The sequence below is a fragment of the Cebus imitator genome, unplaced genomic scaffold (assembly GCF_001604975.1).
Source record: "Cebus imitator isolate Cc_AM_T3 unplaced genomic scaffold, Cebus_imitator-1.0 Scaffold106, whole genome shotgun sequence".
Taxonomy (NCBI): domain Eukaryota; kingdom Metazoa; phylum Chordata; class Mammalia; order Primates; family Cebidae; genus Cebus; species Cebus imitator.
In genome coordinates, this window is record NW_016107421.1 from 2,716,726 (window position 1) to 2,742,010 (window position 25,285).

The window sequence follows — 25,285 nt, forward strand, 5'->3', positions numbered from 1 at the left end:
TTTTTTTGAGATAGAGTCTCACTCTGTTGCCCAGGCTGGAGTATAGTGGTGTGATCTTGGCTCACTGCAACCTCCGCTTCCCAAGTTCAAGCTATCCTCCTGGTGGGACCACAGGCAGGTGCCACCACACCTGGCTAACTTTTGTATTTTTAGTAGAGACGGGGTTTTTCCATATTGGCCAGGCTGGTCTCGACCTCCTGACCTTGTGATCTGCCCACCTTGGCCTCCCAAAGTGCTGGGATTACAGGCATGAGCCACTGCTTCCAGCTAAGATCAGCTTTTTGTTTACTTTTTAAGGTACCAGGCTGGTCACAACTGAATGCAAATGACTTTGTAATTATCAATTAACAATCTGATCACAACCTGTCCTGCTATTCAAGTATTTACTTGAGGGTACCCATGTAGCATGACTGTCTGAGATCAGATTGAAGCCTTTGAACTTGCTTTATAAAGGTTTTCAGTTGAGCTGTCAAATTTCCTTTTCCTTTTCTGAGACAACATCTTGCTCTGTCACCTGAGCTGGCATGCAGTGGTGCAGTCCCAGCTCACAGCAGCCTCAGACTCCCAGACTCAAGTGATCCTCTCACCTCAGCCTCCCAAGTAGCTGGGACTACAGGTGCACACCACGACACCCAGCTAATTTTCATACTTTTTGTAGAGATGGGATCTTGCTGTGTTGCCCGTGCTGGTCTTAAACTCCTGAGTTCAAATAATCCTCCCGTTTTGCCCTCCTAAAATGCTGAGATTATAAGCATGAGCTGCCACGCCAGCTGAGGAATCACATTTTAATAGCCTCACAAAGAAATCCTTGTGTTGACAATATAGGTTTTTAGGTCTGAAATGAACTTCCATTCTAGTCTGATTTCATCATTACTTTATTGTCTGGGCTCCTGGCTGACCAGTCTGTGGGGACCCTGGTGGCAACCTGGGGATCCCCTCCAGGTCTCTTCCTCGTTCTTACTGTAGAGCACTACCCCGCCACTCATTTCCCCCGTCTGTCCGGGTGACAGCAGATTGTCACCATTTCAGAGAAATTGGAATGAATCAGAAAGAGAGCTCAGGAGTACCAGGGTGACTGAGATAAGCACATGTGGCTTCTTATCTTGAGGACCCTCTGCCCCTACAAGTTATTCTTGGAAAGCTGGGGCCGGGTGTGGTGGTTTACGCCTGTAATCCCAGCACTTTGGGAGGCTGAGGTGGGCGGATCACAAGGTCAGGAGTTCAAGACCAGCCTGGCCAATCTGCTAAAGCCCTGTTTCTACTAAAAATACAAAAAAAAAAAAAAAAAAAAGAAAAAAAATGAGCCAGGCGTGGTGGCACACAGCTGTAATCCCAGCTACTCTCGAGGTTGAAGCAGGAGAATTGCTTAAACCCGGGAGGCGGAGGTTGCAGTGACCCAGGATCATGCCACTACACTCTAGTCCAGCCTGGATGACAGAGCAAGACTCCATCTCAAAAAAAAAGGCCAGGCACAGTGGCTCACACCTGTAATCCCAACACTTTGTGGAGGCTGAGGTGGGCAGATCATGAGGTCAGGAGTTTGAGACCATCCTGGCCAACATAGTGAAACCCCATCTCTACTAAAAATACAAAAAATTAGCCGGGCGTGGTGGCAGGTGCCTGTAATGCCAGCTGCTTGAGAGGCTGAGGCAGGAGAATTGCTTGAATCCAGGAGGCAGAGGTTGCAGTGAGCTGAGATTGCGCCATTGCACTCAACCCAGGCGACAGTGCAAGACTCTGTCTTAAAAAAAAAAAAAAAAAAAAAAAGCTGCACACAAACCAGGCAGCTGTAGTCTGGCTTTGGCTAATTACAGTATGGGAGAGGCTGGCTGGCGGGTGTCCATCCCATGAATGCCATGCTGCATCCATCTCTTTCTCCTTTTCTTCTGACAACTTCTGCTTGCCCCTAGACCCCCGCTCCTCCATCTCCTCTGTTCTCGGGGTGGGCAGTTTGGGTTTCTTCCCCTTTCCTTTCGTCTGCTCTCATTTAGGATTGTGAAATGCCAACAGTGCACTCTATCCATGCACTGGGCTCTGCAGTGGGCCAGCTCCAGGATTGCATTCTCCCCTCAGCAATGGAGAAATGTACTCTGGGAACCAAGGAGAGGCTGCAGATGACAGTTCTACACTCACTAACATTGAAGCACCTTAATTCAGAGGCTTCCCTACACTAGGGTGAGGTTACGTCTCCCTGTGCCATTCTTCCTGCGGAAAGAGGGTTTTCTGTTCACGTTGTACATGCAGCCACAGCTGGAACCCTCATCCTCCCCTTCCAGTTAAGACAGTCACATAGTCGTGACGTCAGTTCCCAGGACTTTGGAAGCAGGGAACCCTCCCTTTGTACCTCCACCAAACCCACCATGGTGGCTCCTCCTAATTGGCTGTTGGGGGTCTCAGAACAAGGTTTAGCCTGAGAATGTGGCTTGTGAGAACCCCAAAGGAGAGTAGTTAGAGTTTTCTGGAAGGCTTATTTAAAACCCCAGAACATGACTTGGATTAGAATTGAGTTGCATTGCTCTTTGGGGACGGGCAGTGGGCTCTTGGAAAAGATATAAGTGAAGTCACTGAGTGGGACCCTCCTGGGGGAAGGATTTTGTGGGGCAGTGGAATGTCAGCCTTTCCTAGGCTCAGGAGTGAGTCTAGAGGACATGTTTATTTTATTTTTATTTTTTCGAGACGGAGTTTTCTCTTGTTGCCCAGACTGGAGTGCAGTGGTACAATCTCGGCTCACTGCAACCTCCGCCTCCTGGGTTCAAGCGATTCTCTCGCCTCAGCCTCCCAAGTAGCTGGGACTACAGGCACCTACCATCATGCCTGATTAGTAGAGACAGGGCTTCACCATGTTGGCCAGGCTGGTCTTGAACTCCTGACCTCTGGTTATCCACCTGCCTCGACCTGCCAAAGTGCTGGGCTTACAGGCATGAGCCACTGTGCCCGGCCCATTTATTTTATATTACAGATTAAGTCCAAGTAACATTTCAGGTGCAATCTTGCCTCTACCTCTAGAGGATTTCAATTTTTCCATTATCCCATCATTGACTTTGTCATACTGTGAATGCCTCTTAGACTTCTACATGTCTTTAAAAAATATGTTACTTTAATGATCCTTTGAATGACAGATTATTCTTCCAAACTTTGCGGGGAATGAACAAGTGTAGGGGAAAATAGAACTTTTGGCTTTTTACTAAATCAGGCATTTTAAGACACTGGAGTGTTTAACTACAATGTATCTTTTACACCTGTAATGTCAGGAGATAAATCACAGCACTGTGCATACTTGTGCAGAGATGCACAGGAAGCATCTGGAAGCTTATTAACACAGATTCCTGGGCCCAGCGCAAGAGATTCCGATTCCATGGGGCCAGGTAGGCCTGGAGACTCTGCATTTTTAATTTACTGTTTTACTTTTTTTTTGAAGGTAGAGTGTCACTCTGTTGCTCAGACTGGAGTGTAGTGGCGTGATTGTAGCTCACTGCGACCCCAACCTCAGGAGATCAAGACCATCCTGGCCAACATGGTGAAACCATGTCTCTACTAAAAAATAAAAAAAATTAGCTGGGCATGGTGGTGGGTGCCTGTAGTCCCAGCTCCTTAGGAGGCTGAGGCAGGAGAATCGCTTGAACCCGAGAGGCGGAGGTTGCAGTGAGCTGAGATCGCACCACTGCACTCCAGCCTGGCAACAGAGCAAGACTCCATCTAAAAAAAAAAAAAAAGAAAATTGTCTTCTACAGACTCCGATCCTCATTTTGACAAGTTTAAGGGCAACATATTTGCAGTGAATGTTGCAGACAAATGGCTATTCCTGGTGTTTAAACAGCCTGTACAAATAGATTACAAAAACATGAAGATTCCCAGGCAAATAGACAAAAACGGATTAATCGGAAATGCTGTTACTGAACAAATAAGCAAGGATGAAAAACAGTGATGTTGACGACATAGACCAATTCAGCCCTCTAGCCAAGTTGTGGTTGTGAGGCAGATTAAGCCTGTGCTGGTGGGGGGACTGGGAGTGAGCAACACTGAGCCCCCAAAATAATGATGGTGGGAATGGAGACCTTTTTAAAAATTCATTTGGAAATGTGAACATTTGAAATATTTGCTTTCTTTGACTCAGGAATTGTGCTTCTAGGAATCTAAGCTAAAGAGATTTTCATAATAATTGACAGGTTGATTTATAGTTATACTCTTATCTTGTTCCAGAAAGAATAAAGCAGCCTATGGGAAGGGACAGGCATATAAAGGCAGCATGCCATCCAGAAGACATCTTCTCTCGCTGATAGGTAGCCCTGTGCTCCAGCAAGTGTCTTTTAGTATGATATTCTTGGCTGGTGCGGTCGTTCACACCTATAATCCCTACACTTTGGGAGGCCGAGATGACCAGCCTGACCAACATGGAGAAACCCCATCTCTACTAAAAAAAATACAAAACTTAGCTGGGTGTGGTGGTGCATGCTTGTAATCCCGGCTACTTGGGAGGCTGAGGCAGGAAATCGCTTGAACCTGGGAGCCACGTAAGCCGAGATCGTGCCATTGCACTCCAGCCTGGGCGAAAAGAGTGAAACTCTGTCTTAAAAAAAGAAAAGAAAGAAATTGTTAGGGTTTGGGGCATCCCTTTTGTTTTTTGAACTTTCTACTTTTTTAAATGGTTATGATTGAGAAATACAGGATGTTGCAAACTCTAGGTCATACTGAAGGGAGCCATCTTAATTTCATTTGAAAGACACCTGGACTGCGCCGGGGACCAGCTGATCAGCTTTGCAGGTGGCATAGGCAGCTTTTATGGTGACTTCCGTGATTGGCCTACTGGAAGCTTGATTGAATGTCCCATGTCCCTCTGGGAGCAGCCCACCTGGCCCTTCTGTGGCCCTGTGACAGGGCCCTGGCTTCCATGCTTATCAGGCGATGGCCATCTTAGTTATCTGGCTACTTTCCAGCCTTCTGCCCACACATCCCTGAGGTCCCCTCAGGCCACTGTGTCCCTGGAGACCCCTGTCCGCTGCATGCTTCCTGCCCCTTAGAGGCCTGTCAGCCTCCAGGAACCACCCTAAGGAAGTCACCGGGTCACCTGCCTGTGGGATGACAGCTTTGACTCCATGTTAAGAGAACAGCCTATATCTGGCTGTAGGAGGAGAGTCCCTGTGATTCAGAAGATGCCACATCATTATTTCAGAGCCATCACTGAACATCGGGGAAAAGAACTCAAGGGCAGAGTTGAACGGAAACATAAATGAAACCAGGCCGGGCACGGTGGCTCACGTCTGTAATCCCAAAACTTTGGGAGGCTCAGGCGGGGGTATCACTTGAGGTCATTAGTTCAAAACCAGCCCAACTACTATGGTGAAACCCCATCTCCACTATACACAAACATTAGCCAGGTGTGGTGGCTTACACCTGTAATTCCAGCTACTTGGGAGGCTGAGGCATGAAAATTGCTTGAAGCTGGGCGGCAGAGGCTGTAGTGAGCCGAGTTCGTGCTGCTGGACGCGCCAGCCTGGGGGACAGAGCCAGGCTCCGTCTTAAAAACAAAAAACGATACCAGTAGGCGTTCTTTTTGACCCATCAACAGGTGTGAGGAGGCAGCCCTGCACAGAAAAGGATGAGAGGGTGGGTTTTGCTCTCTGGCGTTCAGCAAGACACTTGACCTCTCACAGCCTGTTTGCTCCACTGTAAAGAAGAAGTTATACCCCACTGCTGTGGAGCAGCGAACCCCCCTCTTGCCTTGCCAGGCAAAGTGCAGACTCCCTGACCATCACCCTGATCTCTTCTACCTGATGGATTAAGTAGTAAATGTGGAGCTTTCCCAGGCAGATTTAAAAATGGTCAGTTTGAGTAAAGCAAGAGATAAATGCAAAGACAGGTTTAAAAAACTAAGTATGTCTTGCTCAGAGCATAAACAAAATTGTTGAAAAGCCAGCCTACTTGCAAGTTTAAAAATTAAAAATGGCCACTCTTATTAAAAACAATCCAGGCGGGGCTCGGTGGCTCATGCCTGTAATCACAACACTTTGGGAGGCTGAGGCGGGTGGATCATTTGAGGTCAGGAGTTTGAGACCAGCCTGGCCAACATGGTGAAATGTCATCTCTACTAAAAATACAAAAATTAGCCAGGTGTGGTGGCCAGCTCCCGTAATCCCAGCTGCTTGGGAGGCTGAGGCAGGAGAATCCCTTGAACCCGGGAGGCGGAGACTGCAGTAAGCCGAGATCATGCCACTGCGCTCCAGCCTGGGTGACAGAGTGAGAGTTCATCTCAAAAACAGAAACAGTCCATGTTAATTTTAGAAAGTACAGATACAGAAACGGAAGAAGAATGTGACAGTTCTCTAGAGGAGATTTTAATCAGTGTCCTTTAGGTTCATTCATTGCATATTTCAACCTGGATTGGGATAGGACAACAATGGCCCGTGAAGGGATTTTGTGTGTAACTGTGTGCTTAGTGCAGTGTGGGCTTTTGCGTTTTATCTCCTGGCCTCTTTGTGGCACGTGAAATCTTTGACAGGAACCCCAATTGATTCTTCCATGCTCAGTAATGTGTTCACTTCCATGGTATTTCCTGCACAGCTGGGGTTGCTTAGCTGTGTGACTACAATAGCAAGATAAAGGAAACAGATTTTCCAATTGGATATTTTAATAAATGATAGCTTGAGAAGGGGCACCATGTTCTACGCCACTGATTGAATGATGACAAGAAATATTTTAATAGGTGCGTGGCTGTTGCAGTGTAGAGAGCAAAAGTAAAGAATGGTTCAGCAAGTCGAAGGTCATCCTCAGATGTCCCTGTGTGTCTGTTAGTGGAGATAAAGTGGTCTCAAGATGGTGACACATTTATAGTGACATGAACTAGGTGGTTAGTAGTCAGTAGTCCCCCCGGTCACTTCTAAAGATGACATGCTTTTAATCATACCCACAGGATTTTTAAGATCCTTTTTTGTTCTCTTATCAAATGACAGTGCTTGATGATAATGTCATCAGAAAGATCTCCATCACTAGTCTCTGCTTTATTTTCACATAGGCAAATGGTCTGAAGAAAATTAGAATAAAAACACCCAAAATACTCAATTAGAATTGCCGAATTATTTCTCCCAGCTATGTCTGGACCAAGATTAAACAATTAGAAGGAGTAAGCAGTATGTCTTCAGTCCCTGTGTTGGCTTTGTTACCACGATTTGCATTCATTTCGGGAGGCCAGCAAACTTGGAAAGAAAATGACTTTCTGATTGAATCGTATCATTTCAAACAAAGCTCTTCCACGAATAAAGAATATTAATTACCATATCCAGAATGATCTTTTTTTTTTTTTTTTTTTTTGAATTGTGTGTTAACAGAAACATTTGTGCATTTGGTACAAGGTCAGCACAGATTTAACAGGAGACATAAGCTTTGAAAATTTATTCATGCTGGAATTGAACATGGAATTAATTAAGTGTATAGAAGCTGGAAAGTAGATGAGTCGTTGTCTCCCTTTTCGTTCTTTAAAGCACTTTATTCCATTGGGAGATCAGAATTTCGTAGCCTGGTGTGTGCACTCCTTGCGGTGTGTATTAATACATTGAGTAGGTGAAAAAGATAATAGATGGAAAGCTGGAGAGTGCTGTGTCCTGAATTTCTTTCTAGGTAATTTTGACGTCGGTAATGCCCAGGGATCTCTTTAAGTGTTGCAGAATCATACCCAGACAACCCAGGTGTCCAGCCTTTAATTGCACCATGGGCTTTCTAGTCTTACTTTTGATCCCTTTTCCTGTATTTCACCAATATCATAGTCCCCACCCTTAGATGGGAATATCACACCTGTGTCGAGTAGCTGTATCTGATGAGTTAGAAGCAGTGAAAACGTTTCTCTCACAAGGCTGCCTGCGAGCAGGATCCCAGGCTGAGCATTCGCCGCATTCCAGCAAAGCAGGTGCTGCATGCGTTGCTCTGCAAGTCCACGTGGAGCAGGATTCCTTATTTTGTGAAGAAGTCATCTGTAGTGCCGTGCATGTATTTTTAACACATTCCCAAAAGTATGATCTATTCAGACTTAAGTTTATTCAGTAGAGATTTCCAAGGCCTTTTTAAAAGTGAGGCACCGTCCTGGATGCCGTGGAAGAATCTGTGTTGGAATAGGATCCTGGGTTTTGCTCTGGAGATGTATGGAAAAGGGAGGGGGCAGTGCAGGATGCGGCAAGGCAGTGGTTGGAGCTCCGACACTTCCAGTAAGTAACTAGCAGGGCTGCACACACTCCACCAGGAAAGCCAAAGCAATGCGGAGTCCAGGGAAGGCAGTCCATCACATGTCCCCTCCTTCCCTGCAAGGGCACAGGAGTTCTCCTTTACCAGGAAGACTGCAGCCCCTGTTCTGATTTGCCTCAGGGGGCTGCTCCTGCTGATGATGGCTAATGAGGACACGCAGTAGAGAATATTGCTTTCATTTATCTTGGTGATTTGTACCGAGGTGGAGACAGATATTCAGCTTTCAGGAAGACAACTTTTTTTGCAGGGCAGACATTGTATGCTTGTTTTAAGGCTACATTCAGAAGCATGAGAACAAACAACAGTTTCAAACCTAAGACGTGGACTTACATGAAGCTAATGCTGCAGTCCTTTAACAGAAAGGAAGAGAGGCATTCCATTCAGTTTTGTGCTAGGGGTCCCTGTTGAAATTGCTGACCACAGTCACACGGATTATGATTTAATATTTGAGCAAGATATGCAAGCTTTTACATGAATCCAATTAATATTCCATTGAAAAGTGGAAACCAGAGTCCAGATAAGCGAACCCAGCTCTCACACATGTACTGATAACTTTCCTACTTTCCCCAAGAGCATCACAGTGTGAGCCCTGAGGGACTCCGCTTCTTCCAGCTGGAAGCCTCTGGACTGCATCCTCAGAGATGGGAGATCCTGTCTCTCTCTCTCTCTCTCTCTCTCTGTCCTGAGTTTCTCTCCAATTCGTAACTGTTACTTCAGCTGCAGGGCCCTGGGTAGCCCTGGAATTGAGTTGTGCAATGCAGGGCCTTGTTCATGTTGCTGTTTCTTTGAGTTTTTACTGAGAAAAAGGCCTGTGAATCCAGCTGTGACTATTACACACTGAACGTCCCCATGACTTTAAGAATAAGCGATGGTGGTGTTATTATTAATACTATTTTTGAGATAGAGTCTCCCTCTCGTCTCCCTGACTGGAGTGTAATGGGGCAGCCTCGGCTCACTGCAACCTCCGCCTCCGGGTTCAAACGATTCTCCTGCCTCAGCCTCTGGAGTAGCTGGGATTAGAGGCATCTGCCACCACACCCAGCTAATTTTTTATATTTTCAGTAGAGACGGGGTTTTGCCATGTTGGCCAGGCTGGTCTCGAACTCCTGACCTCAGGTGGTCCACCCACCTTGGCCTCCCAAAGTGCTGGGATTGCAGGCCCGGTGGTGGTATTATTATTCCCTAACCATGGTGGTGATCGCTGTGTGTTAATCTGTGCCTCCCAGAATGTATGTTTTAAGTCCTAACCCCTAGTACCTCATAATGCGATTCTATTTGGAGACAGGTTCTTTAAAGAGGTGATTGAGTCAAAATGAGGTCAGTAGAGTGGGCTCTAATCCAAAAAGACTGTGTCCTTATAAGAAGAGGAGATTAGGACGTCGACACAGAGACAAGAGCGTGTGAGGACACGGAGAAGATGGCATGTCTAAGCCGAGAGACCTCAAGAGGCCAGCCCTGTCCACACTGTGCTCTTCTCGGCCTTCTAGGCCCCAGAACTAGGAGAAAATGAATGTATGGTGTTTAAGCCACACAGTTCGTGGTATTTTGTTAGGTCAACTCTGGTAAACTCGTACAGTGATGGATTCAAATGTTATGAACGTTAAAATATTTCTATTGGTAGTGAAGGTCATTAAAACCTTGGTGGCCAATTAAGTATTTACGGAAATTTTCCCTTTACACTTTTGCAACGCATTTTTCCTTGTTTTTATGTACCTTCTTCCGTTAGCAAAACGTCTTCTGTTACCAGCTTTAGAAATAAAGGTGCCTTTTCCCTGGGATCGTCTGTGTTGATAGACCTGCCAAAGGTCTGGATGTGTTTGGAGAAATAGCGATTTTTCGAAGGCCCAGGCCTTTGTACTGCACTAATTATATCTGGAATGCTTTGGATATGAAGAATTTATGGCTTTATAAGTAAGTGTTTCCGATTCAGCAAAGAGACATCTACAACTGAAAGACTTTACTGCAGCCTCCCTGGGTTGAGGTCAGGAGTCCCGGGGGAGGTGTGGAGCGGAGTGTCCAGGCCTGAGGGTGCTGGGGGCACATGCTAGGCAGGGATGGAGGGGTGGACAGGCTAAAAGAGAGACCTGGGCAGTGGACACAGCGACATAGCCAGTGGGCACAGGTGGGCTTCCCTGGAGCTGTGGGGGGAGGCAGAGCCAGCTCAGGGAACACCTGCCCAGCCTTTCCAGGAACGCTGGAAGGAAACGGGGAACTGAGTTTTGAGGGTGAGATTTGGGAGCTAATCCAAAAGGCTGGTCCTTTGTTCTTTGACATTCAAATGAAATGGGAGCCAGTTTCACCCCACTCAGCCCTGAGTTTTTACTTTAGCACCCTCCCCTCCGAATGCCGGTGAGGGACCTTCTGTTTTGTTGTTGGTGTTTTCCCCTTTTGACCACTAGTTCTGGTTCATTCTCTGAAAGCTCTTTGAGCACGTTACTTTCTCTCTGCCCTCCCTCCTCTTCCTCCTTCCTGCTCTCACTCTGCAGAGGCCCTCCATTGTTCTCCTGCCTGCCACCTTCCACGCCAGCCTCCTTTTGCAAATCCACCTGCTGTTGTGGGCTTGTCCCCCGGGGAAGGCCCTGGAGCTGGACCCCCACAGCCCCCTGATTTGTGCCTTTCTGTGAGTCTGATGACTTCAGTCCAGCCCCACCCTTTACAGTGAGATCCAAGGACCCTCTCCACCTGTGACTGACTTTCTGTGCCTGTAAAATCAGGATAATAACAGTACCTACCTCTCTGGGGCACTGTAGGGGTAGGATGGATGAACTGAATTCAGGTCTGAACTGCCACAGCGTCGTCCTTAAGCTCTGGCCTTGGTGCACTGGGGAGGGGCCTCTGCTGGGCGGGCCGAGCCTGTGTCACCGTTTTCAAAATTTCCTACAACTGTGGCATCTTGGGAAATCCTTTGACCATCAGGTTGATATCTGAGCACAGGTGTTTGTGGGTCACTTCTCAGACGTTGATGCCCTGCTCGGAGTCCCTTTGCAGCTCCCCTGAACGTGTCATTTGAAGCATGGCAAGCATTACTTTGAGAACCTGTGCAGGTCCAGGTGCGGAGGGCTGTCGGATCCTTGCCTCAGCTCTGGGGATGGGTTCAATGATTATCCTCTCTGTAAACAGTTCTCAGTTATTCCACGTATTCTGTTTCTTAATGGATCTTCTAAGCCCTGGATCAGTAGTGTATATTTTTTTGTTTCTCAGTTGAGGCTCTGGCCTCTGCAGATAAGCCCTTAAACTCCAAATATGGGGAACCAGCCAGCCACCTCTGGTCCTGGGAGGGTGAGGGACTCATGAATCAACATCTGGCTCCTTGTGCACAGTGGGCCTGGCACGGGCCCAGGCTGGTGGGGTGGTCAGGGAAGGGACAGGCCTATAGGCTCCCCCCCATGGGGTCTTCAAGACTGTAGACCTCTCCATCTGACCAGCATCCCGTTCCCTGAAATGAAGCTGCTGCCACCAGGCTGGCTCTTCCCAGGCAGTCACACTCTGGGATGTTCCCCACCCCCTCAGTACACACAGTGAGTGTGTTTTCATGTTTTCCACCGAGGGAGGGAGGGAGTGAGGGAGGGAGGGAGGGAGGGAGGGACAGGCTTTCTCAGTGGAGCGGCCACCCAAGATCAGCTGCGGCTGAGGATTTTTGTGGCCAGGGGAAGAAGTGAGTCACCCTCTTCTCTCTGTCTTTCCCTAACCACTGGAGGCTTCCTAGATAAACTTGCGGGGTGCTGCTGGGGACAGCACTGTGTGGAAGGGCAAACAGGCTTCCTGGGGGCTTAGCACAAGTTGACCAGCCTTGTTGTTTGTAACATGACTGAGGCATCACCTGGATTGATTAAGTCAACATCAAGCAGCATTTATGAAGCAGAGCGTTCATTGATAAGGGCTTAGAAACAAGTTGTCCTTGACAGAGGGAGGGAGGAGGTTCTATAAATGGAAGTGTCAGAGCAGGGTGACAGATGCCAAGTGCCCAGGTGTGCACAGGTGTGCACAGGTCTGAGGGGAGAACAAGAGGTCAAGGCCGGCAGGAAAAAGAGCTTGAGGACTCCTGAGTCCAGCCCCAGTGATGGGGAGAGTTGAGCTCCATCCTGCTGGTCCCAGCAGGAGATAGTGGCCAGACTGGGTACGGTGTGGCTGGGAACCAGAAAGGACACTGGTTTGTCTGGATGGGGAATCTTGGGCTGCAGCAGAAACAACCGCTGTTGGTTTTAAGCATTGGAGCAAATGCTTCCCATACATGGTTACATCTTACTGTCACAGCTACTATATTGTTATTGTCTCCTTTTTGCAGAAATGAGAACCTGATGCAGAGCCTCAAGGTCACTCTTCCGAGGTCACATGTGGTTCGCATCATTCTAGCCCTGGAGCCCAGCCTCTTAGCCATTCAGTGCAACTGGGGAGATTGGAGGGTGTGAGGGTCTTTGGATACCAGTTAAGGAAATGGATGCTTTATTCTGCAGGTGACAGGTACTCACTGAGGGCTCTGAGCAGACTTGTACCCTCAGACTCTGACTGCAGGAGTAAAGATGGTTTCCTGAGCATAGGCTATGTCTTGGGGTGGGGCAGCAAGGACACGTGTGCTGTGGGATTCTCGGGACGTAAGAAGAGGCTGTGAAACAGTAGAGGAAGAGCCAGCTCTCCGGGTATTTCAGACAATACACAGGTGGGAGGAGATTGGCAGGCGGAGGAGGGGCTTTTGTGGCAGGCTGGAGGGAGGAGAGGCAGGCTGTTTCTGTTTTCTGTTAAGTGGGATATACCTAGTGTTTTCCTCTGCAGACTGAAGGAAAGGTGATTGTGATTGATGGTGCAGGGTCCATTTGCCAACTCCGAGCAGGAGAGGTGGGTGTGGGTGTGACATTGAGGGAGCTCTGAAGTCCTGGCTGGAGGCTATCCTGCTGAGGGGAGGGGGCAATGAGAGTTCCCAGGAATCCTAGGAATGGGGAAGAGGGGCTGGCCCGGGCTGTAGGGGGAGGGGGGAGCCTGTGGAATGCTGGAAGCAGCCCCAGCAAGTGTGCATCTGCAGTGGGGCTTGGTGATGTGGACTTGGGGCGTCTGCCACTGGTGCTCACTTGAGTCTCCGGGAGATGTGGAACATCTCAGGGTGGGGTCAGGTTCCTGGGGGAAGCCCCTGCTGCTGATCTGTGGACCTTGCTTGGAGAACACTGGTCCAGTGCGCTGGAGTTCGTATAGAACCACCTTTGGGGCATGCCCAGGTGGGTCTTAGCGGAGCCAGGGACAGGTGGGGCTGTGTCTGGTGCACACAGTGATACAGTCATGTCCCTTGGCCTTCGCTGGACAGAGAAGGTGGCACGAGGAGGCAGCTGTGAGTTGGGATGGAAAGGATGCCTGATAGTCAGCTACAGTGTGAGGGAAAATTCCAGAAAGGATGGCCAACCTGGGAGTTGTGGCCAGAGAATGGGCTTTCGGAGGCCAAGACTGTAGGGCGGAGTTAGCCTGGGTGAGTTGGAGCCTGGCCATGGGTGGAGGCCCCAGGAACTCAGGGAAGGAAAAGACCATGGCTCTGAGGAGACCACGTGGCCTGGCCCTCTCCACCTTCAAGCTGACCACCCTGCCCAGCTCCTTTAGGGTAGAGCAGCTGTGAGGCAGTGACCAGGAAAAAAGGGGACCCAGGTGGGGCACAAGAATCTCAGCTTGGTGTATCCACTCAGTGCCATGCCAGGTAGTCACATGTTCACTTGTGGCATGGCTTTAGAGAGATTCTTTGCGGGCTGCCTCTGATCCTGTAGTCAGTGTGCAGAGCTGGGTTGATAAGGAGTTAACCTCCTTTTCCAGATTTGGTAAGTCTTGATACGTAACCAACCAGGTCACACCTTCAACCACACTCCTAAGGACAGAGTACGTCCTTGGAGGGGAGGATTCATAGCAGTTTTGAAGTGCTGTAAATTGTGTGGCCATCACAATTCAGTTTATCATTCCCCCACTTGATCTGTCTGCCTTTGTGGAAGTTGGTGATTTTTTTTTTCCTGTGTTGCCCAGGCTGGATTGCAGTGGTGGCATCTCGGCTCACTGCAACCTTCGCCTCCTGGGTTCAAGCGTTTCTCCTGCCTTAGCCTCCCGAGTAGCTGGGATTACAGGTGCCCACCACCACGCCCGGCCGAAATTGGTGATGTTGAACGAAGGAAAGATAGCACAGTGTCATAACCCGGCGAAGGTGCTCAGCAGCTGCAGGAGTTGGGGTTGTCTGGGCTCACACCCAGCCTCTGGGTCCCTCATCACCCTGCCCCGCTACAAGAACCACTCACCCTGCTTAGTGCTGCTGGCCACTGCTGACTGGTGCATTGTGAGCACAGGTTTTATTCCAAGTTACTGGGTCAGACGTGATCCTGGGGAGCCAGATCTTTCCTAAGAGCTCCCATGCACTAACAAGCTGCCCCGGGAGCCCCTGAAGTGTTTTCCTCCGAGCCTGGGGAACACCAAGCTGGGAACATGCTGGCTAATAGAGGAAGGGGAGCCATCTCATGCCTCCCTCTGCTGAGATGGGGGAGCAGCTTGGGGTTGGGCTTTGAACTGGCATCGTGGGCATTTTGCTTTCCATATTTACAGGAAAAAGATGTATCAAATATTCCAGTCCCCTGGGCACAGATAAAAGATTTTTCAGATATCTCTGCAGCCGAATCCCAAACGGGATGCAGAAGTGAGAACTGTATAAAATCATGCTCTTCCAGAAGCTGGGCTTTATAATGGGGCTGGTAAAAATTCCCAGGGCATCGTTTGTGGCCTCGATTTGCTCTTCATGTAAGTCATGGGTCTTCTAAATGTTTGAGGTCAGTGGATCTAAAGAAAAGCTTGGTAAACAGCCAGATGTTGTCACACGTATTTAGGTCACTGTTCTCTGACAGTTCGTGGCATTCGTTCCTATCCCAGGAGGCTCCTAGGAGAATCCAAATCAGACACTTCCCTGTGCTTTGAGAAGGAATGTCTGCATGAAGAGCATCGTACAGATGGTGATATTAGAAGAGTTCCCGCCTGTGAATCCTGTAGAGGAAAATGTTACCAAATAGGCCTGTTCCTCTGCACACCCAGTACTAGGAAGATGAGAGAATTTGTAGGGATTTCTTGGTTTTTCTGCACACAAGCTCCAGAGCTGCTTTGTGGCTGGCTGAGCACAGCTGCAGTGTTGTGTGTTACCCTTGAGTGCACCCCTCTGTCCGTGAGTGTGAAGGCTGGATGGTTGAGGGGAGCGCCTCTGGGGATTCTCTAGCTGTGGCCAGTGCCCAGCAACCAGCGAGTGGCCAGAACTGGAAGCAGCTGTGTTTGTGATATGGCCGATTAGTGTTGTGTTGGTTCTGCAGAACAATGCTTAATAGATCTGATTTTTTGTTTTGTTTTGTTTTGTTTTGTTTTGTTTTGTTTTGTTTTGAGATGGAGTCTCACTCTGTGGCTCAGGCTGGAGTACAGTGGTGTGATCTTGGCTTACTGCAACCTCCACCTCCTTGGGTTCAAGTGATTCTCCTGCCTCAGCCTCCCGAGTAGCTGGGACTACAGGCACGTGCCGCCACGCCTGGCTCATTTTTTGTATTTTTAGTAGAGACAGAGTTTCACTGTGTTAGCCAGGATGGTCTTGATCTCCTGATCTCGTGATCCCCACCCCCTCAGCCTCCCAAAGTACTGGGATTACAGGCGTGAACCACCATGCCCCGCCTGATTTTAACATCTTGTCACCTTTGCCTGTTACTTAGCAAGAAAAACTACCAAGAAATATCCTGTGTTTTCCTTTTGTTTGGGAATAAGAATCTACTCATAGTGGACACTTACTGGTTTATTTTAACACCAAGCTTGCTTCTCCCTGGCCTGTTTAAGTGGATATGACTCGCTGTGGGGTCCAGCGCTTCCTGTTGTCTGCATGGAGGGAAGGAGTCTGGGCCTGAATCTCTCTTGTATTCTTCATACATGGGTTGAACTAAAGTCTCTTCTGTAATGTGTCAGTTCCAGAGGCATTCTCAGAGAATAAAGCATGTGTGAGTGATGCTACCTCAACCCTTAGCCAGGGGCAGGCATAACAAGGGAGACCTGCCTAGGCAATATAGTGAAAATCCCATCTCTGCAAGAATTGACCAAAAAAATTAGCCAAGTGTGGTGGCTCACACCTGTAATCCTAGTGATTTTAGGAGGCCAAGGTGGAAGGATCACTTGAGACTAGGCGTTCAAGACCAGACTGGGCAACATGGCAAGACCCCCCACCCCCCCCAAAAAAAATTAAAAATTAGTCAGGGGTGGTGGCATGAGCCTGTGGTCCCAGCTATTCAGGTGGCAGAGGCAGGGGGATCACTTGAGCCCAAGAGTTCAAGGCTGTCCCAGCTATTCAGGAGGCAGAGGCAGGGGGATCACTTGAGCCCAGGAGTTCAAGGCTGTAGTAAGCTATGATCTTGCACTGCACTCCAGCCTATCTGGGTGGCGGTGAGTTCCTACACAGTAGACATCACCAGCGTTCTGTTGGCAGGGATTGCTGTCGTTGGTCCTTAAGGATAAACCCAGGAAGGATGCAGGTGCTCAGAGGAACTTCTAGGGCCTTTTTTCCTGCTGGGTCAGTTCCTGCCCTAGAGACAGACCATACTTGTCTTTCCTTGACTGGCAGATAAGGGTCAAGTCCTCATGTCTTTTATAATTCCACGTTTAACCTTCAGCTTTTAAAATGAGAAAAATGGGGTCCTGGTGAGTTCAACTGGAATGTTCCAGGCAAAGGGATGGGTGTAGAATTTTCAGTTCCTAGAAGCTGAGTGTCATGGCAAATCTTAGCTTAGAAGCCATTCTACTCTGACATTCTCAGATGAGAATTTGAGTCTCATGTTAAAAATACAAAAGTATTAATAAGACATAACCGTCTTTATTCTTGTGTCTTCTTACATTTATCTGTCAGTCAATTGGCTATCAGAAAATAGCCTTTGATGTACCCATGGAGGGGCTCTTGGTTGGCTGCTGTGGTGGGCATACTCAGGCCAGGGCAGGACCAGTTGTTGGCTGGTTTCTACCATCAGGAGACGCGGTTATGCTAAGATACTGCAAATGTGATTACTGGCTGTCAGGTTCTGTTATTTGGAAAGCCAGCCTGTGTAGCAGATGGCTTTGCTGACTGGCTACCAGAAGTTTCCTTTAAATAACACTTATCAGCTCTAACAACACTTTTGAAATACTATTCTCAAGGAAGATGTTTGATTTATAGGTAGCTAGAAATGACCCAGGACAGAGGAGTCATGGGGGGGTGGCCAAAGTATCTCATAAACTTGGAACTAAGGGAGCGAAGCCAGCTGCTGAGGGTGATGAATGGGGGTTAGCTGGGGCTGGCACCTTTCCCGGACCCTCCTCTGCAGTCTCCTCTCTTGGGCGGCATTAGTCAACGCAGCATGGAGGCATTACCTGGCTGCTGTTTGGTTTTGAGGTAGCAGTGAAATCAACTACATGCTTTAAAAAAAAAAAATGGTGATAATGCTCCATATGGCATGGAAAAATTCAAGAAATGACAGCTTAGTGGAGTGTTTTAAAAGCCACAGGATAATAAAGCTTAATGCCACCTGAACATATATAGTATTATGATTTTTTTTCTCTCTGTCTTTAAAAAAGGCTGGTCTGGCTTTGTAGAAGGGGATTTAGATTTTGGAGTGACAGGTCGGCAGCATGTGTCTTCTTTGCATTGGGAGAGCCCATCTCTCCAGGGCAGTAGGGAAAGGCAGTTCTCTGTGACTGGCTCTTTCAGCACCCATAGTCAGACTGGACCTGGCCTCATTATGACTGGTGTGGAAAATAAGCGCTTCCTTCTGAGGCGGAAATGCTAAAAGATTGCAAACACACTGGCTATGGCTGAAAGAGGTTCCCTGGAAGAGTCAGTGTCATCTAAGGTGGATGGAATGGATTCTTCTACTCTGCAGCCTGCATCTCGTATGGCAAAGTACAAAACCTGGGATGGATTTTAGACAAAGCTACGGTAATTGGGAGACAAATGTCCTGTATTTTAGCCCTGAAGGAACACTATTTTGTTTTTTTGTTTGTTTGTTTGTTTTGTTTTTGTTTTTGTTTTACTTTGGGCTCTATGAATGCTTCAGATAAGAAGTGAGATAGATTTACATATCTTAATTATGGACAAGCTACTTTCATATTAAAGTTCATCTCAGTATCTGAACATTACCATGGTCTCAAATAGAATTGACCTCGGCTTCCCACACCTGGCTAAGTTAGGAGACCAGGGTTCTGGTCCCAACCTTGACCATAGCAGAGATCTTCCTCTCTCTCCACGGTGCTCAGTCAGTTTGCTTCTCAGCTTACAGACCTGGGTGACCTTTCAGTCTATACAGCTGCAGTGATAAAATTGGAGACTTTTGCCAAATTTTAGCAGTGTTCATCATTAAAGAGACAGTATACAGGGCACTGTAGCTACCTCGGGGACTATCGTGAAGCTTTCATCTCCCTCACTGTGTTTTTGTGGTAAAATTACTTCGCCTTAGCATTTTTCGGGAGTTTGTCAATTCTTTGAGGGCAGAACCCATGCCTTGTCACTGTGTAGCATTGCAGTAAGTATTCAATATATATTCAGTGAATAATTGAACCAATAGAAAAATGAGTAACTCGGTGAAAGTTTGCTAAAAATGCTAACTGCAAATGTCAAGATAACATTTCCATTTGATTTGTGTGGAGTTCAGTAATGTTCACACATTTACTTTGTTCTTTGTTATCAACAAAGCAGAATGCTGATGCTTACTAAGAGAAAAAAAAAAAATGGACACAGGCAGTGTGACCCCCACACTCCAGGTTTGACCCTTGCAGACAAGCTTTGTAGCCCTGGGGGAAGCGCCCTTTGTCTCCCAGCCTCTGCATCTCCCTAACTGCACGGGGGCTAGGATGCATTCTGACAGATGAATCCCGCCTGGCTCCCACTCTAGAGGCTGGGGGTTCTTTATTGAAACTCAAAAGGTAAAATGATTCTGTCCTGAGGACCCCTCCTTACAGTGAGGACATACCAGAGGTAGCACTTTCAAAGCCCTTACAGTTTGAGTAGCCGGTAGACTGAGGTGTGACCCTGTGATGGTGAAAATCCTGATAGGGTGGAGGACATAGAGGGTGGGCAGGTGTGTTTTAAAGTATCCCTTCAAAAAAAATGAGGTGAATCACCTAGCATTCACTCTGATTTATTTCATTAAATCTGAATACTAAATTTCAAGCTGTCCTAAAATCCAGATTTCGGCTGTAACTTCTGTAACTTCCTTCAAGAGAGAGCTTGCCCAGTTCATTTTTATGCCACTTCCAGTGCCATGAACACAATAGGTACCTCCAAAATAAGATTAAAGTACGGAAAGCTGGCACCTGACAATCTCTGCCTGCAAATAGCGAATCCTAAAGTAATGCTCCCACCTGGCCTGGCCACCAGCACCTTGCCCAGCAACAGCCTGAAGCAAGCTGTGGCATTTCTAGGCCCGGAGAAGGTCATGGAAGCATATGCTGTGATTAGGGGACATTGCATTTTCCCTTCTGAAACTTTTCATCAGGGAAACTCTGCAACAATACATCTGTGTTTAAGACAGCATGAGGAACTGATAAGTTGATCAGCTGTGTCTAAATGTTGTGTGGCCTCAGATAACATCTGAGACTGGTATCTGTCAGCCCACCAGGTAGGAAGTGGGGGATTTGATGGAAGAGAAGTTCAGTTTTCAGTATTAATGGTGACTATTTAGCATGCACACAGAATGCCTGGCACATAGGATTTTAACCAATTTAGTCTTCACAGGAATGCTGAAAGTTTGGGAGCTTCTATCAGCACCCCTGTTTTACAGGTGGACAAGCAGGTGATTTGTCAGTGGACAGTCCTGGCGTGGGCAGGCAGTGTTCTTGCCGTTAACAGCAGTATTCTCTTGTCTGCTGTCATGGGGAGCAAGTGCTTACCTCTAAAGAATCTTTCCCCACACATTGGTAAAATAACCCTACAAGATTATTTTAGAAGCTTTGCACAGAGGCAGTATTGTAACCATGGAGGTTCATCTGGGGTGAGATTATTGCTAATCGAAAATACAAACAATAAGGACAGAATTATTTTAGGAGACAGGCCACAGAAGACTGTGGCCCTTTGCCGGGAGGGCATCGATGTGAACCGCACCCATCCCTCGCAGTCACATCTCTTTGTTCTTGTCTTCCCGGAAGCCCACTTGTTCCTAGGTGAGGTCAGGGGTAACAGGTACCAAAGATACTTTGTTTTTTAAACAAGTCTCTTGAATTGCATCTTCGAGGCTGCATGGTGAGGAAAGATGCCTCACATAAACACGCAACAGGTGAGAGATGCCCCTCGTTTTGTTTTTGCAGGCCAAGTCTTGGAGTGTGGTGGGTTTAGGGTGCAGACTGGTCCTGGGCTAGGCCCCCGGAGGCTCCGGTCCGCGCTGCGCGGATCCATTCCGGCGCTTGGGCCTGCCCACCGCCGCGCTCGCCGCCGCCGCCGCGCTCCCGGGACTCGACCAGCCCGGCTGGGCGCGCGGCCCGCGGTCCCTGCACGTCGGCCCCTGCCGCCCGCCCCGCCCCGCCCCGCCCCGGCGCGCATTTCCATTTTAAACCTCCGCCCGCCGCCCGCCACCCGCCACCCGCCACCCCTCGGCCGCAGCCGGCGCAGCTGCCCGCGCGTCCCGGGCCTCAGGGAGTGGCGGAGGCTGCAGAACCGCCAAGCTGTGCAGCCGGGGCGGGAGGATGCGCACGGGCCCAGCGCCGTAGACAATGAAGCCGCGGGCGCCGCCGCCCGCCCTGGGCCCTGCGCACGGCGTCCGCACCTGCCGGCGAGAGCGCCCTCGCGCCTGACCAGCCGTCCCGCCTGCCCCGCCTGCCCCGCCGGCCCATGGCTCAGCGCCCCGGGCCCGGACCCCGGCACTCGGGCGGCGCGGCGCACGGGCCGGCGGGTGCGAGGGGCGCCGTCTCCGCAGCCTGAGTGCGGCCCTCTCGGCGACCGGGGGGGCGTGGGCCACACTTCTGGCCCGCCCGCCCTCCCCACCTGGTCTCGCGCCCCAGCCCGCGGGCTCGCTGGATGCGGCGGGGCCCCAGCGCGCGAGCGACATGTACTTGTTGGACGGCAGTGGCGAGCCCGCGTCGCCCCCTGCGGACGCGATGCCGCGCGGGATGCCCCCCAGAAAGACCGTCTACCGCATCTCCGTCACCATGGTCAGGAAGGAGCAGCTGGCCGCGCCTGGCCCCGGTGGCCCCGACCCACGCCCGGCTCGGCGGACTCGGCCCGCGCGCTCCCCGGACGCGCCCGGGCGGCTGGAGGAGGAGGCCGAAGATGCAGAGGGCGCCGAGGATCCGGAGGGCGTCGAGGACCCGGAGGGCGTCGAGGACCCGGAGGGCGTCGAGGACCCGGAGGGCCGCCGGCCGCGCGCCTGGGACTTCCGCACCTTCCGCACCCGCAGCACCGGGCAGCTGGAGCTGGGGCGGCTCCGGCCGTGCGCACGCGGCCTGGAGCCCGCGGACCTGGCCGGCAGCGCCCCGGCGGAGGAGGAGGGACGCGGCACGCCTGCGCCCCGCAGCCCGGACATGGAGGGGGCCCGGGCCGCGCCCCTGCGGCGGAGCCTGAGCTTCAGGCACTGGAGCGGGCCCGAGGCGCCGCGGGGCCGGGCGCTGGGCGGCGAGAGGCGCCACAGCAGCTCCGGGAGCCTGGCCTGGGCGCCTGACGACGAGGCCGCGGCCGGGGACACCCTGGAGCCCGCGGCCGCCGCGCAGCCCTCCTCGGAGAAGCGTAACACCCTGGACGTGGGCGAGGTGCTTAGCAAGAACGATGCGCTCTCGGACCTGGAGCGTTGGGAGCGCAGCAAGAGCAAAAATCGCACGCTGGACAACAGCGACCTGCAGCGGCTTGAGCGCGCGCGGGCGGCGGCCGGGCACGGCGCGGCCTCGGAGCACCGGCTGCTGCGCTTCTTCAGCGGCATCTTCGCACGCAGGGACGGGGGCCCGGGCGGTGGGCCCTCCCCACGGAGCGGAGCCTCGCGGCCGCGCGGCTACTTCAGCCTGCGGCGGCCCCCGGCCGAGACGCACTCGTCCAGCGCCGAGAGCATCGATGGCTCCCCGCGCAGAGGTGGGCAGCGTGGCCGGGGGTACCGGGGCGGAAGGGGGCGCGTGGTGGGGACTGGCCGGCTCCACCGCGCCTACGGGACCCTCCCTTTCGGGTCGGGAGCCAGCACGTGGCCTTGAAGAATGCGAACTCGCGTACTGCGGTTTTCCCCAGCAAGGCGCAGCGGTCCTGGGTTTTCCAGCTGCCTCTGCACCTGGCTGTGCGTGCTGGTGCCCCTCGGGCTCCACCACCTCCATCAAGCCGAGCTTGACCGGGGAGAGGTCGCCCTGCCATGCGATGCCGGCCTCCTTCGTGTGCTGGCTTGGCCTTCTGCGGGAGCGGGTCCTGAGCTGGCTGCCCGCGACACCTGTGGGGCCGCCCCAGGGAGCCGAGGCTGGCCGGCTGCCGCCGCACAGGTGTAGCTGCCTGGGTAGAAGCCGGCATTCATCCTGGCGCCCCCTCCTGCCTCGAGTCTCCCTGTTGGTGCTACCATCTGTGAATACTGTGGTGTGGTCCCAGCTGACTCCCTGGTCCCCGGTATTGAGCTGGCTGTAAAGACACTTTGCTACAGGGGGGGCCGTGGCGGGACAGAGGCCTCTCTTGCTATGGCCTCCCTGCCAGGTGGCGTCTAAATGGGGAGAGCGAGTCTGAGACCGGATTCTGTTTCCTAATAATGCAGGCTAGAAAAGGGGCAGGAAAATCGCAGCCCTGTGGCCTTTCCTGAAACCTCAGGTCTCTGTTCCCTTCAGAGGACCTTGCAGGGAGGGTTCCCCAGCCAGATCTGTTATTCCGCTGCAGGAATCTGTTAACCTTTTGGTAGCATTTGGGGGTCAGAGCCTCCAGAAACCTCGAAACACAGGCTCGATCAACTGCGCATCACCCAGAGGGGAGGTCTGGGGTGGAAGGTGGGGCTAGATTGCTACACCCTATTCTCGTGGGAGGGTGATGTATGCTAGAAGATACTGTGGTCACAGACATGTGGCTGTGCATTTACCACCAAAAAAGTTATTCATCCTTTTTCTTATCTGAATTACTTAACTTGGCTGGTACAGATAAAGGTAATTGGAGAGTGGGCTTTTGATGAGCAGCTCAGGCTGCTGTGTAACTCACCTCTGGAGAGAGTATTCATCCCAAGTGGACTTAACTGGTCGGCTGACTGCCCCTAGAGTCTGTATTAAAACCAACCAATGCAAAGAAGTGACTGTCCTTATTAAAATGGTCATGCTTTAATATGCTTCTAATGATCTTCCAAATGTGATAGAGGATGGTTGAAACCAAGCAGTTGCATGTGCAGTGATGTTAAAATCTGACCTGTTTCACTAGGGAGAATACATGGTTGCCTGTTGTCACACTTAGTGTTTAGCTTGCCATAGCACATCTTGTTTTAACTTCCCTTGGAGCACTTACTGTAGAAGGCACTGTGTTTTACTCTAACCATTTTCTCACTTCTTCATGCATTCTCTTAAAATATTAAGAAGTGATGCGTGTTATTTTGTTAAAAGAATTAGTTTGCATGGGCCAGGCGCGATAGCTCACACCTGTAATCCCAGCACTTTGGGAGGCCGAGGCGGGCGGATCAACAGGTCAGAAGATGGAGACTATCCTGGCTAATACGGTGAAACCCTGTCTCTACCAAAAAAAATAAAAAATAAAAAAATTAGCTGGGTGTGGTGGCATGCATCTGTAGTCCCAGCTACTTGGGAGGCTGAGGCAGGAGAATCGCTTGAGCCTGGGAGGCAGAGGTTGCAATGAGCAGAGATTGCACCACTGCACTCCAGCCTGGGCCACAGAGCAAGACTCCATCTGAAAAAAAAAATAAAGAATTGATTTGCACAAAGTTCATCCTGTCATCATTGGCATTCACAGGAAGTTCAGGCCTGAAGGTCCCAGTTCTCTAATAGCAGGCTTGCATCTTTGTTCTGTGGACTTTGAAGAAAACAGTAATTAGCTGCCTGGGTTCCAGACAAGTTTGTTATCACAGAGGGAGAAAGAGAAACGCACAGACATGCTTTAGAGAGAACGCATTTCATTGTGGTCCCTCTTGATACAAGTTAAAAGCATTTAGGGTTTGGGTATTTCCTCTCTGGTCAAATGGTTTGATAGTAGATTTGAAGTAAGGCTGTGAAGTGTGTTGGAATGTTTAGAGTAATGCTCAGTTTGTCCTTGTGATCAGTCCTTCTCTGGGTGGAATTACTTTGGTCTTAGACATAACATACTAGCATTGTGGGTTGTATAGAAAAAATGGAAATTTAATGAACTGCATTCCAGTGCACATGGTCAGAACTCTGGGCCTCACATTATTCTGAACTTCTAGGTAATCACATGCTCAGAGAAGTTACATCTTTTACCTGTATAAATTCGTTGCCTTTGGCTAAAATGTCTGAAATGTCAGTATTCTCAGGATCTTGGTGATACCAGTGTCTGTTACAGGTAAAATGTGCAGCCCCCCACAGGTATCACAATTTCTCATTTTATCATACTTCCTCAGTCTTTACACATTTGCTTCCTATGACATAAATTCAGAATTCAGATGCTATTTAAATAAGATTTTGAATTTAGGTTAGAGTCTCTATGGTAACAGTCAGTTGCAGCAGAGCCCAAGCTCAGTTTCCCTGTAAATGTCCATAGGGTGTAGGTCCCCAAACCACTGGGGCCAGGCGGGACTCAGAAATTTTGGATTTCAGGAAGGTAAAATGGTGTGTGTTACAGAACACTACCTGTGAGGTTGGGTGGCACCCTGTAATCACACACTAGTATTTTGCAACAAAGCCTGAGATATCCACACTCCGTGAAATAGTGATTAAAAATAGCCTCATGACAGTCAGACTCTGGTTTTGCCACCAAAATAATTTGGCAACCGTTTATGAAAAGAAGTTCTGTTCTGAGACCTTTTTAGATTTCAGATTGAGAAACTATTGTAGATCTGTAACATGCTAAGCGCCATGAGAAGCACCACTGGCTTTTTCTAAATCTTGGCCATAATGTGTTAAAATTTGGAGTCCTTGAAAATACAAAGGAAATTAGGGATGACATCAG

The 25,285-nt window shown here is 49.8% G+C and overlaps 1 protein-coding gene across 13 annotated transcripts in view; it reads left to right on the plus strand.

Moving 5' to 3' along the window:
- Positions 1–25,285, plus strand: part of AGAP1 (ArfGAP with GTPase domain, ankyrin repeat and PH domain 1) — a 617,831-nt gene that overhangs the window by 148,151 nt on the left and 444,395 nt on the right. Inside the window, exon 1 of one of the 13 annotated variants that reach the window (XM_017537723.2) lies at positions 21,841–22,273. The exons of 11 other annotated variants lie outside the window; for them this stretch is intronic. The gene's annotated coding sequence lies outside the window, so the exon portion shown is untranslated. Of the gene's footprint in view, positions 1–21,840; positions 22,274–25,285 lie in introns of those variants that run through there. One more of the 13 variants, XM_017537724.2, reaches the window with a different exon arrangement.